Source organism: Macaca nemestrina, chromosome 18 (assembly GCF_043159975.1).
Source record: "Macaca nemestrina isolate mMacNem1 chromosome 18, mMacNem.hap1, whole genome shotgun sequence".
Classification (NCBI taxonomy): Eukaryota; Metazoa; Chordata; class Mammalia; order Primates; family Cercopithecidae; genus Macaca; species Macaca nemestrina.
The window spans coordinates 24,807,434-24,822,472 of record NC_092142.1 but is presented as its reverse complement, the minus strand read 5'-3'; the positions used below and the strand labels follow the sequence as shown (position 1 = coordinate 24,822,472).

Below are 15,039 nucleotides of genomic sequence, written 5' to 3'. Positions count from 1 at the left end.
AAATGCCAGGATCGTAATATGTCAGGCTCTCTAGATGTGTTCTTAGTGCTACACCCACAGCCTTTAGAGCAGGTTGATATACAAATTACACAGTCGCATGGGCTCTTAGTGTCTTTTGCAGAATCATGGTTGCACAGACGACTGTCAGTCTCCCAGGAGAGCGTTGAGATTTGTAGACTAGTCAGCAGTCAATCCTTTCCTGGGTCTTAAGTGTCTCAGTTTACCTTCCCTGCCACTCTGGTGCCGGAGACCACAGGACATGATAAAGCTCTGGGTCCCAGCTTCCATCAGATGGTATCCTTTAATGGGACATGGATGACTGACAATGTGGTCCTACAACATCACATCTGCCTGAGTAAGCAGCCTGCTTCCTACCAGAATCCAAGCATCATCCTAACCCGGAAATGCCCCCTGCCTGGCCGCATCCAGTGGACTAGACTCCTGGAATGTTGAAATGGATGTGTATCCCTAGCTTGCCCATCCCTAATCTAGATCCCTCCTATTTTTTTTAACTTACATGTACCATGTTATTCATAAGAGACATAATAAAGGAAAGGGAGGAAGAGCCAGATGAAAAGATGCATGGGACAAGGTCTGGAAAGGACCCAAGTGCAGGAGCTTCCATCTCCATGTAGTTGGGGTGCATGATCCTGGCACTCAGATGTGTTCACCAACCCAGAAGCTATGCCAACATTCATAGTTCGGGGATATTTGTAAAGCCTTCATCACATAGGAAATATCAATTATTATTTCCACTACCAGCCCCTCTCCCCTCTCCAGAGAATGGGGGTGTGAGGCTGAAAGCTCCACGGCTTCCCCCTTTTCCTCCCCTTCTCTCTTCCTGCGCAGTGGTCCCTTGGCTACTCCTTGAAGCTCTTGCAGAATCAAGTAACAGCTCTGATGAAAGATTTGTCAATGGAGAAATCAGACTCACCAGAGGTACAAACATGAGGCCTAAAGCCACCGCTGGGTGTCTTTATCCACACAACGCAGTGAACCCACTATTCCAAAATCGAGCAGAAAATTCTGAGACCAGACTGCCTGGGTTGGGATTCCAGCGACACCACTTACCAGCTGTGTGATTTGTGGCTATTTGTCAAACTTCTCTGTGCCTCAATTTTTTATTCTGCAAAATATGGCTAGTAATGATTCATGGAGGATCCTAGCTGAAGATAGTGAAACTGGTTAAGAGGTTTTTGCATTCATCCAGATAAGTGCTAGTAAGGGCCTGGGCTGAGGTAGTGGCAGGGAGGATGAAGAAGGGGAGGCAGAATTTGAAAGTTATTTGGGAGGATTAATGGCACAATTTGGGGACTAATTAATCATGGAAGGTGGGGGTGCAAGAAGGGGGGGTTTAAAGTATAGCTTCTCAATTTTTTACTAGCATAGCTGAGTGAACGTAGATGCTATTAACCGAGCCAGTTCATAAGGGAAGATTGTAATTGCTGCGCAAGTTGCAGAGAGGCTCCCTGGTAATGATTGCTTATCTCTTCTCCTTCTCATCATTACACTGTGGTTACAATTCTCACATGAGGAAGCTGTGTTTGATGCCTGACATCTGGGACCTCACTTAATCCCCACTAGAACGTCATGATGTGAATGTCTTCCTATTATTCCTATAATGTAACAGAGTCACTGAGCCTCAGAGAGGTAAAGCAACTTGCCCCAGATCACACAGCAGCTAGGCTGGGATTTCAACTCAACAAGAGTGGCTTCCCCATGCTATTAGCCTTCCAGTATTCAACATGTTTCTTCAAACAACTCTACCAGAGAGATATGACAGATTTCATCATCTGTGCAATCCTCCTGCATGAAAGGATTCAGATTCTTCTACACAATTTTTATTTGAAACCCTCCATGAATAGATTGTAGAATTTGTCCTAACTATTGTAAAGTTGCTTTGCTATAGCGTGCACTTGTCACAGCTGCTTTACAAATCTCTGTGGGTGCATTATGCTTGCACAGTGCGGTTTCCATGTCTAATTATAATGTTGAAAGCTACTACATGCACAGGTAGGTAGGTATACAGATATTGAGAACATACAGCAATACCATTTTAACATAAAAGTGCTTGTGCTTTAGAAGAAGAATAGCAACTTTTTAACTCTTGGGTACTATTTGTTTTGCTGATAGCTGAGTGAAATTGGGGGGGTGTTAGAAAGCTGTGAATAATGTTTAATATTAATATTATAGGTTACCTGGGAAAAGGGATTTAAGTGTAAAATGATACTGCCAAAATCCAGCAAAAGGCTGAAAGTTCAAACCACTCTAAATATTGATTTGACTCAATTGTGCAATTGAAAACATTCCTATTTCCCAGGAGAAGAGTCATTCCTGAGGAAAACTGTGAAAACGGAATGTAAAAAGGAAAGAGAAGAAAAAGTCACTGCAGATCTACACTGAACAGTTTGCTTTCATCTTTTGGGAAATTTATTTCCATCTCCCAAAAAAGAGAGCTGCAAATAATGATTCTCCTGATGTAACCATCCCAGTTGGATCATGTTAAAAAGCTTTTAGGAGGAAAGCAGTAAGTAAATTCAACTGTTCAGATGCATTTGGATGTAATCCTAAAGCGGTAGCCCGGGTAATCGCCAAGTCATCAACAACTAAAAGGATTGTGACTATAAGATGCGGACAACAGAGAAATAATGGATGTTAAAGAGGTCGGGAAACAGAAATGATTGCATTCAACCGCCACATAGCTTTAAAGCTGATGACAGGAGAATGGACGCTCCATTTTACAACTACTGAAATACACACACACACACACACACACACACACACACACACACACACACACAGAGAGAGAGAGAAATGCCAGCTACTGAAATACACACACACACACACACACACACACACACACACACACACACAGAGAGAGAGAAATGCCAGCTACTGAAATACACACACACACACACACACACACACACACACACACACACACACACAGAGAGAGAGAGAGAAATGCCAGCATCAGTTTTATTATGTAGGTGGTTAAACAGTCACTCTCTTTTCCAATGTTTTGAAATAGACAAGGACTTTGATCTTTGACTAATTTCAGAGTTAAAGTGGAGGGATAGCTTTCTTTCTTCTCTGTCAACATTCAGTCTGGGAGGGTTTGATGCTGGGGTGTGAAAGGTTTCAGAACCCTGGAGGCAGGATGCTGGAACATAAGGCAGGCGGGGGACACAGAATGTCTATCTGTGATCTTAAAGGATTTTTGAATAACAGCCAGTTCTGCTTCTTCAGCCAAGCTTTTGCTGCTTGCCAGGAACAATTATGCTTCAGTAGATCAGTGATTCTTCCAGTGTGGTCCATAAGGTCTGCTACCTACATCATAATGACCTGCATTATAATGCAGACTCCCAGGCCCAGACCCACTGAAGCAGACTCTCTCAAGATTGGGCAAGGATTCGTAAGCCATTGTCCATGGAGAACGACCATGATGCTTAATGTGATCAGAGATCATGCTTTGACTGGGACAGTCTTAAATTGCAGACTTGTTAAAGTATTATGATAGAAACTCTTGGGTGCTATTGGCTCAGAGTCCAATATTGCAGTCCATGGGCCCAATGTGGCCGTCATTTGTTTTTGTGAATAAGGTTTTATTGAAACACAACCACGCTCATTTATTTTTTTCTATGTCTCGACAGCCAAGTTGAATAGTTGCCACAGAGACTTCATGGCCTGCAAAATCTAAAATATTTACTATCTGGCCTTTCACAGAAGAAGTTTCCTTACTTCTGATGTAGACCAATGGCTCCCATTGTTTCAGTGCATCAGAATCACCTATAGGCTTTGGGGGTTTTCTTTCGTTGGTTTGTTTTTTAATGTTACTTCTGCACACCCATTCCCTGAGATTCTGAATCGACTGGCCTAGAGTAGGGCTGGAATAAAGGAATCTTTTAAAATGATGTTTATGTAATTCTATTTTGAAAATTTATTATTTATTAGTATTATTATTTTTAAAGACATAGCCTCAGTCTGTTGCCCAAGCTGGAGTGCAGGGCATGATCGTAGCTCACTGCAGCCTTGACTCCTGGGCTCAATCGATCCTCCCAGCTCAGCCTCCGGAGCAGCTGGAACCACAGGCATGCACCACCACACTTGGCTGATTTTTTAAAAATGCTTTTATAGAGACGAGGTCTCACTATGTTGCCCAGACTGCTCTAAAACCCCTGTCTCAAGTGATCCTCCCACCTCGGCCTCCCAAAATAGTGGGATTATAGGCATGAATCACCCTGCCTAGCCTGTTTCGGTGCTTCCAGCATGTAGCCAGGATGAAGACCACAGCTGTGAAGGAGAAGCACTAGCTTCATAAGCTCACCTCCCCTGAGCTGAGTGTGCTCAGTGTACTTGGGCAGCCTAGGTAGTTTGCATCTCAGCTGCTTATCTTTAAAACAGAGACACCAATAGTGACCATGTTGGGTGAGGTAATATGAAAATTAGGGACAGTGTATGTATACCTCTTAAGGCAGTGCTTAGCATACAGTAAGTATAAATAAATGGTGACGATGATGAAGATGACAGTGACAACTATGTTATGACTTCCATAACGCAACTGAACAAACATTGATTAAGCACCAGCTGTGTGTCCTGGAAGTGGGAACCTGAGGTAAATGTGATGAACACCCCACGAGTGTTCACAGTCAAGTAAGACAAACAGAGACACAGAAAGATACTGACAGCAGGCCAAACGCGGTGGCTCACGCCTGTAATCCTTGCACTTTGGGAGGCAGAGGCGGGTGGATCACCTGAGGTCAAGGGTTCGAGACCAGCCTGGCCAATGTGATGAAACCCCATCTCTACTAAAAATACAAAAAATTGGCTGGGCGTGTTGGCATGCACCTGTAATCCCAGCTACTCAGGAGGCTGAGGCAGGAGAATCGCTTGAACACAGGAAGCAGAGGTTGCAGTGAGCAGAGATCACGCCACTGCACTCCAGCCTGGGCAACAAGAGACAAGAGTAAAACTCCGTCTCGAAAAAGAAAAAGAAAGATACTGACAGCAATAGGAAAGAAAAATGAGCCTCCAAATATGGACAGACAAGTCAAAGAGGGAGAGAATCTAATTTCCGGTAAATAGACACAAACATGTTCAACTTCAGTAATAATCAGAGAAATAAAAACTAAAACTTCAATGAGACATTTTCTCCCAGTAAATATGCAGACTGTAAAAACACTGGAAACATTCTGCTTTCATGGAAGTGTTGTTTCTGCAGGCTTTTTACAGGGCAAATTGGTAGATTAAAATCTGTACTCTTCAGATCCTCTATTTCCCATTTAGGTATCTAGTCTACAGAAATATATCTGCACTAAGAGACCAGTATAAGAACATTCACTGAGACGTTGTTGCAATGATAAAAACCATCTAAATATCCATAAGATGGAGAATGGCTAACTAAATCGCCATGCAATTCTATGTAATTCAATGCTGAAGTTTTTTGAAATGGAGAATATATATAGGTATAAAATGTCCATGAGTTGAATTGAACTCATGGACATAGAGAATAGAAGCATGGTTACCAGGGGATGGGAAGGGTAGTGGAAGGGTGTGGGGAGCTGGAGATGGTTAATGAGTACAAAAAGATGGAAAGAATGAATAAGACCTACTATTTTATAGAATGACAGGGTGACTCTAGTCAATAACGACATAGTTGTATGTTTCAAAATAACTAAAGTAGTATAATTGGATTGTTAGTAACACAAAGGATAAATAAATGATTGAGGGAATGGATACCCCACTCTGCATGATGTGGTTATTACACATTGCATGCTGGTATCAAAACATCTCGTGCACACCATAAATATATACACCTACTATGCACCCACAACAAATAAAAATAAAATAAAATGGACAGCTGTCCTAAGTATTTCATGGAGAAGTTGCAAATCCTAATAGAAAATGTAACAACACATAGATAAAAAAGCACACATACACACACTCAAAATAAAACTTTGCATTTTTATTTCTATATATGTAAATAAATTCCCAGGCAAGATCACTTCTGGCAGGAAAAGATAGATTTAGAGTGTAATGGACATCTTCACTTTACCTATGCTTAATAATATGAATGTATTCATGTACTTCTTATATACATTTTTTAAAAGAAAAGAAACAGGACAGTAATTTAATAGGGTGCGCATTGTTATAGAAGTGTATGTAAAGTATGACGGCAGTACCCAAAAGAAGGTGCAGAATTCTGCTGTGGTGAGATGGATAAAAAGCGATGTCAAATGGAGATAAGGTAAAAGGTGTTGCCTTATCTCTGATGTCACCAAGATCAGGCAATGCTGAGCTAGACCTTGAAGGAAGAACCATTGGAGAAGTGGATGCTGTCATCCTAGGTAGAGAGGGACCATGAGCAGAGGCTCAAGGGCGTGGGCATGCAGGCATTCATTCACTCAACATTTGGGAAATGCCTACTCTGAGTTCAGGACCCTTCTATGCGCTTGCAGTACAGATGTGACGGCTATAGGCTCAGGTGCCCTTGTGATTTTATTCTAGTCTGTCTAGATAGACAGTATACAAATCAGCAAGTAAAATGCACAGTGTGATGACAAGTGTTATTGGGGACAATAATGCAGGGAAGGTGGAAAGAATATGCTGCTTGGGAATAGGGTTCTCCTTCTTTAGTTGAGTCATAGAACGCATCATGAGTGGAGAGCTGAAGGAGCTGAGAACTCACCACAGGGACAATTGGGGAAGAGCATTCCAGGCACTGGGATGGCAGATCCAGAGGCTGTGCTTCACTTAGCTGAGGGACAGTGAGGAGGACCATGTGGATGGAGCAGAGGAAGCCAGAGGAGAGTAGCAGGAGAGGGGTTAGAGAGTGAGTGGGGCTGGGACACATCCATATCATGTAAGGCTTTGGGAAATACACGAAGGACTTTGACTCTTCTGAGAGATAGGGAGAGTCATTGGAGGCTTTTGACCAGGGAAGTGGCCTGATCTGTTATATGCTTAGAAAGATCCCTCTGGCTACTCTGCTGAGAAAAGACCCTAGAGGCAAGACTGGAAGCACTGGGGCAATTGAACATGTGGGAGGCAGGCCACCAGATCTGAGAAAACAGCATGTCAGTATCATGTGGACCACTCTTGTGCCCCTTCTTCAAGTAGCAGCACCCTAATTCCCTTTGATAGATCCATCTAGCACGTTTGCAGGGGCCAGGGTAATGGCGCCAATGAAAGGCGATATACCACATACCTAGGTATCTGAAAATTATAAAGCAATCCAACAAACTGCTCAGTGAAACATATACTCTCCTCCTATGTTCATAATGGCCTGGAAGGTCAAGTTTAAATTTAGAATCGTCTATTTCTCAGATTTATTTGCCAAAATTGGCAGCATGGGAAGACCTGGCTCCTAACTTATGGTTCTTAAATCCCAACCCTCTGTCTGCCCCCACTTCTCTTCCTACTCCCAGTTCTGTCTCTTACTCTGAGTGGTTTTTTCCACGTGTGTGAGTACAACACAACACTCACAGTGAAGATCAGTGGACAATAAATAGGCTTTATATTCCTTAAACATTAGCACACAGCCTCTCCTTAGGAGAAGAGGTCCAAGAAAGAGGCAACTTGAGTAGAGAAGTCTGGAGTCTATGCAAGCAACATGAAGGTCCAGAGGAAGGGTTCAGATCCTGGAAGGTATGTACCCTTGGCCTGTGGCCTCCTTATCTCGTGGAAAGGCACGTGGCAGCTGAAGGACTAGAGTGGAGACCTCTTGAGGTATATGGCGCGAGACAAGAATGCTCTGTGCATGGGCTTAAGAATGTCACTGTTCTTCCTACTCAAGTGGGCCGAGCTTAGAACATTGCCTTTTACCCAAGGGAAGTGAGATACCTTGATTGGTACCCACACCAAGAAGTCACACAACGGGAGGGTTTCTATTAATTTAAGTCATGGAGGGATTGAAGGAAAAGTCTTGGAGCTGGTTCATGTTGGTCACCAGGTCTTAAAGACATTGTCTCTTCATTCCTATTTCCTGGATTTCCATCCAGTTATCCAGTTCCATTCTTTCTCAGGACCTCTTTGTTCAGTTTCTCCTTACATTCTATGAGCTCTTCCCAATGCTTTCTTTTTAAGGCTTTCCTTTTGTTCTAGATAGTTTCTGTGTCTGCAGCCAAGAAACCCTACAACACACAGATTATGTTACAAAGCATTTTGTATGCCACTTTTGAGCACCTGAACTTTAGTCTGCAGAAAACTGGAAGCTTTTAAACAGGGGAGTGACCTGGCTTGATTAATATATCTGGAGAGACAAGAAAGATGGAATGCATAGGAAAAAAGTACACCTAATTTTCCTTTCTCTCTCGGAACTTCAATCAGTGGCTTAAATGGAGGCATCTATGATAAGGTAAAGTTGAACTTCAAGAAAGAAAAAACAAAAATCCAGGGCAGGTGGGTGAGAAAAACACCAGGAGATCTGATACAGACAAATGAGCTCAATTTCAGGCAAGACTAACCATCAAGGCTGGATCCCAGGAAATACAGAGTGGGCAGGGTCACATCTAACCCTAGTTCAGTTCTAGAAGGCATTATAAACAGATGGTTTTTGAGCAGGGAGAAACCAACAGAAATTCATTATGACCAAGTCATGCCAAACTCCTGTCAGCCCTAGCTTCCCCAAATCCATGAATAGACATGCTCAGCTGCAGTGTGTATATTGAGTGCCTTGGCCTCACCAGCCAGTGTTATCTCAACGGGGCTGATATAAATTTGGTACACATGTCCTGATTCCACTCAGTTGTAGCTTTTCTATAACTCTAACTTTACCTGGCCTTCTAGTCTCTTGCTAAAATCAATATCTCAGTCCACCTGTATGGATCCTTGAACAACTGTTTATTTCTCGCAAGGTTTTCCACTTAGAGGCTGCTTCCCTTGGAGAGACAGACTTTCAGCGAACACCTGCTGTCTTTACCTACCCAGTATCCACACTTCTTATGCGGATAACAGCCCTGTATTTGGCTTGGAGAAAGGACTCTTCCTGTACTCACAGTTCCCATAATTAGTCATGGGGAGTTGACTTGACTGTCAGCTCCAAGGTGTCATCTTTATCATAGGAACAAGGAGATACCACCAAGAGATTTAAGTATGTACCTAGGAACAGAGAGTCAATGGCAGGATAATGTGATCAGTTGCGCGTTAGGAAAGCATCCCTCTGGCTGCAGTGTGAGGGAGAGATTGCATGCGAGAAGACCAATTGGGATACCCTTGAGAGTTCCGATGAAAGAAATGGGATTTTAAACTAGGGTATTGGCAGGAGATAGAAGAGAAGTAGACAGACTCAAGTGACTTTTAAAATTACAATCAATAGGTGAGTGGTTAATTATATATGGGAGACTGAGGGAGAAAGAAGCATCACAAATGATTCCTAAGTTTGTGTTTTGTGCAAAAGAAGGGATATTGTTGATTTCACCGATAGAGGTACCTCTGAAAGAGAACCAGCTTTAGCCAAGGGATTTGTGAAGAGAACAGCTTCAGTTTGGGATATTTTGAAACATCTAAGAGGAATTATTTAGAGGTAGTTGGGTGTAAAAATATGGAACACTGAGGATGTGTCTGGGCTGGAGAAGTTAGTTTACCAGTCCATGTATAGATGATAACTCTGAAGTCAAACACTCTCAAAGTATCAGTGAGGAAAGAAGAAAGAGGTAGAGACCAAGCCAATAATTGCCACGTCTACATTTCCTTTGACAACTGTCTCTTTCCACTTCACATTTACAACACTGGTTTTCTTCCTTCTGAGAATGTAACCCACTCATGGCTTGTTCCTACCTAAACCAAATTGTACCACTGCTAATTTCTGGGGATTGTGATTTGAGTTCATTAAAATTGTTCACAGTACAGTTATATCAATGTCTTTCATAGAGATGGTCAAAGAGATATGGGCAGATGATGAGGTTAAAATCAGTTTTTTGTTTCTTTTTTCTCTTTTCAGATGGGATCTCACTCTGTTGCCCACGCTGGAGTGCAGTGGGGCGATCATGACTCACTGCAGCATCTGCCTCCTGGGCTCAAGTGATCCTCCCACCTCACCTTCCCAAGTAGCTGGGACTACAGGTGCACACCACCACACCCAGCTAATTATTATTATTATTATTATTATTATTATTATTATTATTATTATTTTGTAGTTATGTAGTCTTGCTGTTTTGCCCAGGCTGGTCTTGAACTCACATCAGTGTTTTTTTTTTTTTTTTCTTAATCAGTTCTCCTTATGGAGACAACAAACATCTGTAATCTAAAACCTTCACGCCATGCTGGTGAGACCACCCCACCCCTGCCACTTCATGGAGCACCTCCAGTTTTAGGGATTACACATTAACAAAGAAATGGATGAACTAGAATATGTCTTTTGGACAAGGGTCCAGGACAGAGAGCAACCTGGAAGCCATGTGAAATAGGGAAAAGGGTAATTTGGGGTATTCTCAAGGGGTCTGGAAAGAGAAAGGAAAGCCGACTTGCTCTGTATGGCACATAGCATAAGAGCGGGATCCATGACTTGCACCTTCTCAGGCCAGCACAGGCCTAGCACAAAGTGGGCTTCAGTCACTGTGTATTGAATGACTGACTGTAGATGATGGTGAATGTAAGGCGCTGTGGTCAGGCTTCGGTGGTAGATGCCGAAGAGGCCATTCAGGCATCCACACCGACAGCTCCCTTAAATGCTGCCTCGGTCACTGGGCATCTGCAGTGATGCCCACCATATATGGTGAGAACCCACTATACTCTTGCCCTGATAATTGTGATGCCCATTACCCTGCCTTCATCTAGTTGCTCTCTTGCTCTCTCCTCCTCCCAGGAACCTGTGGATGTCAGAGCCTGAGAGCAGAGACTCCAGGAAGATCCTGGAGAAAAAGCAATCAGAGGTGAGACTCTCTCATTTATTGCAGTCCACATGGACTTTCCTGGGGTCACCCAGGGCCTGAAATCTGATCGTGGAACTTCAATTGCAGATTGTGGAGGCGTGGACTGGGAGAATATTGGTTAAGCAATACTATATGCAAAGTGTTCTCTTACCAACCACATTTCCTTTCTTTGTTCACATAATCCTGACTACGCCCCAGCCTTCATACTATCTTTGGAGATGAGGGACTTGAGGCTCTGAGAGGATAGGATCACCCAGCTTGCAAGCAATGCAGCATGAAGTGAAATCCAAGCCTGCTCAATTCTACAGCCTCCCTCCCTCCCTCCCTCCCTCCCTTCCTTCCTTCCTTCCATCCCTCCTTCTTTCCTTTCTTCTCTCTCTCTCTTTTTCTTTCTTTCTTATGGTCTCACTCTGTTGCCCAGTCTGGAGCACAGGGGCATGATCATGGATAACTGCAGCCCCAAACTTCTGTGCTCAAGCAAGCTTCCCACCTCAGTCTCACAAGCAGCTGGAATTACAAGTGCACCATCACACCTGGCTAATATATATTTTGTTTTGTTTTCCTTTTTTTTTTTTGAGACAGAGTCTCACTCTGTCACCCATGCTGGAGTACAGTGGAGTGATCTCGGCTCACTGCAATCTCCGCCTCCCGGGTTCAAGCAATTCTCCTGCCTCAGCCTCCCGAGTGGCTGGGATTACAGGTGCCCACCACCAGGCCGAGCTAATGTTTGTATTTTTAGTAGAGACAGGGTTTCACCATGTTGGCCAGGCTGGTCTTGAACTCCTGACCTCAGGTGATCCGCCTGCCTTGGCCTCTCAAAATGCTGAGATTACAGGCGTGATCCACCATGCCCAGCCTGCTAGACCCACCATGCCCTGCCTGCTAATATATATTTTGTTAGAAACGGGAATCGTACTATGTTGCCCAGGCTGGTCTCAAACTCCTGAGCTCAAGCAGTCCTTCTACCATGGCCTCCCCAAATGCTGGGATTAGAGGTGTGAGCCACTGCACCCAGACACCTGTATTCTTTCCACTTACCTTCGCAGTCTGACGCTCAGATCTTAATGAGTGGGTCCCACCTCATATACACCTTCCCATGGATGTAAAGAGAATGCCTGAGCGAGGGCCACGTTTTCCTAATTTACTATAAGAATACTTTCGGCCTGAATCTGAATCAGTCTTAAAACCACGACTCCCTCTTTCTGCTGGGCCCTGCGGCTGGTATATCAGGCCAAGGCTCCTATTGACATGCTTTCTAAATGATCCTTCTTCCCTTTTGGTTTTTTAATTTGGGACCAATTTGCGCCTCTCTGCTTGATTAGGATCTAACACTTGCCTAGTCAAAATAAGTGCAATGATAATCAAGCTTGCCTTTGGATTGGAGTGTGTTTCAGTGTGTGCCAGCTTTTCCCAGCCCCCTCCCTGGCTGGAATACAAATGTCCTCCTAGAACAAGCTAAGTCACACAAGGATTTTAAGCTTATTCCAATAGAAATGAGTCACAGCCGGGAGCCTCGTCCCGGCCCACAGGAGTGTAAGCTGGGATCCTTCCTGGTGCCACATTTCTGGGAGCTACTGAATGATCTGTATCCATCTCTTTCTCTGGTTCTTCCTGGGGTGGAGAGTGGCAGGGCCATGTGCCTGGATTTCAGCTTCAGCTCCTCTGCTCACCCTTGCTATATAAAATCACTTCTCAACCCAGCAACATGCCCAAGGCAGGCAGTCCCGCTCTGAATGGAGCCTTGGCTGGACCCACAGCCACCTCAGTAACATCCATAGCCATGGTTTTACCCAGTGTCTGCTCTGTCGATGCCCATCTCCACACTAGGTACTTTACATAAATCCAATACTTTCATTCTCTCAACAATTCTATCCTTCACAAATATTTCTTTTGCATGTCCTACGTGCTAGGCAATGTCTGAGGAATGCGGCAATGAATACAGCAGACAAAACCCCCTGCTTTTATGGAGCTCATGTTTTTTGGTGGAGGAAGGATCTCTTTAAACAGGCACTATTATCTTCTTTTTAAAGGGGAAAAATAAGACTTAAAGAGTTTTCATAACTTGGAGTCTGACATAGCTGGTATGTAGAAGAGATGAAATTCAAGCTCGGGTTTCTAAGACTCAAGGCCATATTTGTTCTATGAACTGATACCATTTCCGGCAGATGCCAGATCTCACTCCTAGAATTCTTATGGTTGAAGGGAGTGAGACTCAACCTAGGTGAGTAGGTGTATGGTGCCTCGGTGAGTACAGCCAGCAAGTTCCCAGGAGAAGTACAAAACTGGTTCTGATGGGCTCTACAGGTCTTACTTAATTGGGTTATAGAAGGATAAAAAGCATAATATTTCTAATAATTACAAATATGACTACCTGCTATGCACCAGCCATGGCTCCAGGTGCTTTGCACTGATTTATTTGCAGCTCATCATTAATCTAGGAATATAAACAATTTTAGCATTATTTTTTTCTCTTTTTTAGAGACGGTATCTCACCTGGTGCCTGGGCTAGAGTGCAATGGCACAATCATAGCTCACTGAAGCCTCTAACTTCTGAGCTTAAGTGATCTTCCTACCTTCGCCTCCAGAGTTGCTGAGACTACAGGTATGTACCACCATACCCAGCTATTTCCTTTTGTACAGGTGAAGACGCTAAGGGATTGAGTATTTATGTAACTCTCGCAAAATCATGGAGCTAGAGATGGGCAGAGCTAGGATGTGAACCTAGGCAGGCTGGTCTATTCTTCACCACCATACCCAGTGATCACACGAAGATGAGACAAAAATCTACCTCACATGAAAGGAGGAAGCCTGGACCTACAGACGTCCCTAGGCCCATGCTGCCATGTCGCACACTCACAAGTTGGACAGGTCTTGCTCTCAAAGAGCGAACGATGGGGGGACTAGGAATTTGGTATTGACAGGTGCTCAGGGGACGGGTGTTTTTTCAAACAGGTCAGTGTGTGCAGAGGTGTGAGGTTAAGAAAGGACATATCCTGGTTTCTCAAAAATCAAACCAGTGGATAACTCACTTCTTTTGACACTGCATGTGGAAATGGTGGTGAACAACCAGGAAACAGCCCCTCATGGGCCAGCTCCTTCAGGCCAGCATCCTTCTCCTGGAACTGATGCTTCAGTAAATCCAGCGGCTCTCCCAGGGAGAAAGAACTACATAATTGCCAGGCGCAGTGGCTCATGCCTGTAATCCCAGCACTTTGGGAGGCCAAGGCATGTGGATCACAAGGTCAGGAGTTTGAGACCAGCCTGGCCAACATAGTGAAACCCCATCTCTACTAAAAATTCAAAAATTAGCTGGGCATGGTGGCACGTGCCTGTAACCCCAGCTACTCAGGAGGCTGAGACAGGAGAATCACCTGAACCCAGGAATTGGAGGTTGTAGTGAGCCGAGATTATGCCATTGCACTCCAGCCTGCTGGGTGACAGAGTGAGACTTTGTCTCAAAAAAAAAAAAAGAAAAAAAAAAAAAAACTACCTCTTGCAAAATAAAGTGTGGGGACCCTTGTTCAAAAATGTTTAAGAATTTTAAGATGGCAACAGTGGACCATTAAACCAAGCACGGGATGGGACCCTTCCAAGTGCAGGCCCCTGTGGCTGTTCAGGCCATGTGACCATGAAACCGGTCCTGCCCCCAGGTCTCCCGGAGCTACCACAGCATCATAACTCTTAGTTCATTTTTTTCTCATGATCATTCTGGAAACAGTATTATCAAACCCAAGTTCCCGTGACAAAAACTCGGTGGTAAAGAATGACCTGACCAAATTCTCAGAATTCGTGAATGACTGTGTCAGGATAGGAATAAAAATAAAACAACAAGTAATAGTTGATGCGTGTGGAGTCCCAGGACTGAAACCTAAAATTTTCTGATGCCAAAACCTCCCATCCAAGTATTAACCAGGCCCGACCCTGCTTAGCTTCCAAGATCAGACGAGATCGGGTACGTTCAGGGTGGTATGGTCATAGACAAAAAAATCCATATTTTTACACACCTTACCACTCTGCCTCCTGTCTGTAGGTCAGGGCTCTGTGTTTAATCCAAAACTTGGATGGTTTCACAACTGGAATACAGAAAGTGGCCTGGACTAGCTAGGCTTCTGTCCGGAGATGGAATCAATATATATGTCAACAACTGTCCAATATCATGAATATCTTC

General features: G+C 43.9%; 1 protein-coding gene and 1 long non-coding RNA gene across 5 annotated transcripts in view; one reads left to right on the top strand and one right to left on the bottom strand.

Annotated features, from left to right (window-relative positions):
- Positions 1 to 15,039, bottom strand: part of LOC105485047 (heparan sulfate-glucosamine 3-sulfotransferase 4) — a 441,286-nt gene that overhangs the window by 87,793 nt on the left and 338,454 nt on the right. The gene's annotated exons all lie outside the window — the stretch shown is intronic.
- The window catches only part of LOC112423393 (uncharacterized), a 102,625-nt gene that overhangs the window by 11,673 nt on the left and 75,913 nt on the right, over positions 1 to 15,039 (top strand). For 3 of the 4 annotated variants that reach the window (XR_011616356.1, XR_011616357.1, XR_011616358.1), the window contains exons 3-4: positions 10,805 to 10,871; positions 13,351 to 13,473. This is a non-coding gene — a long non-coding RNA (uncharacterized lncRNA). The remainder of the gene's footprint in view (positions 1 to 10,804; positions 10,872 to 13,350; positions 13,474 to 15,039) is intronic. The other variant, XR_011616359.1, reaches the window with a different exon arrangement.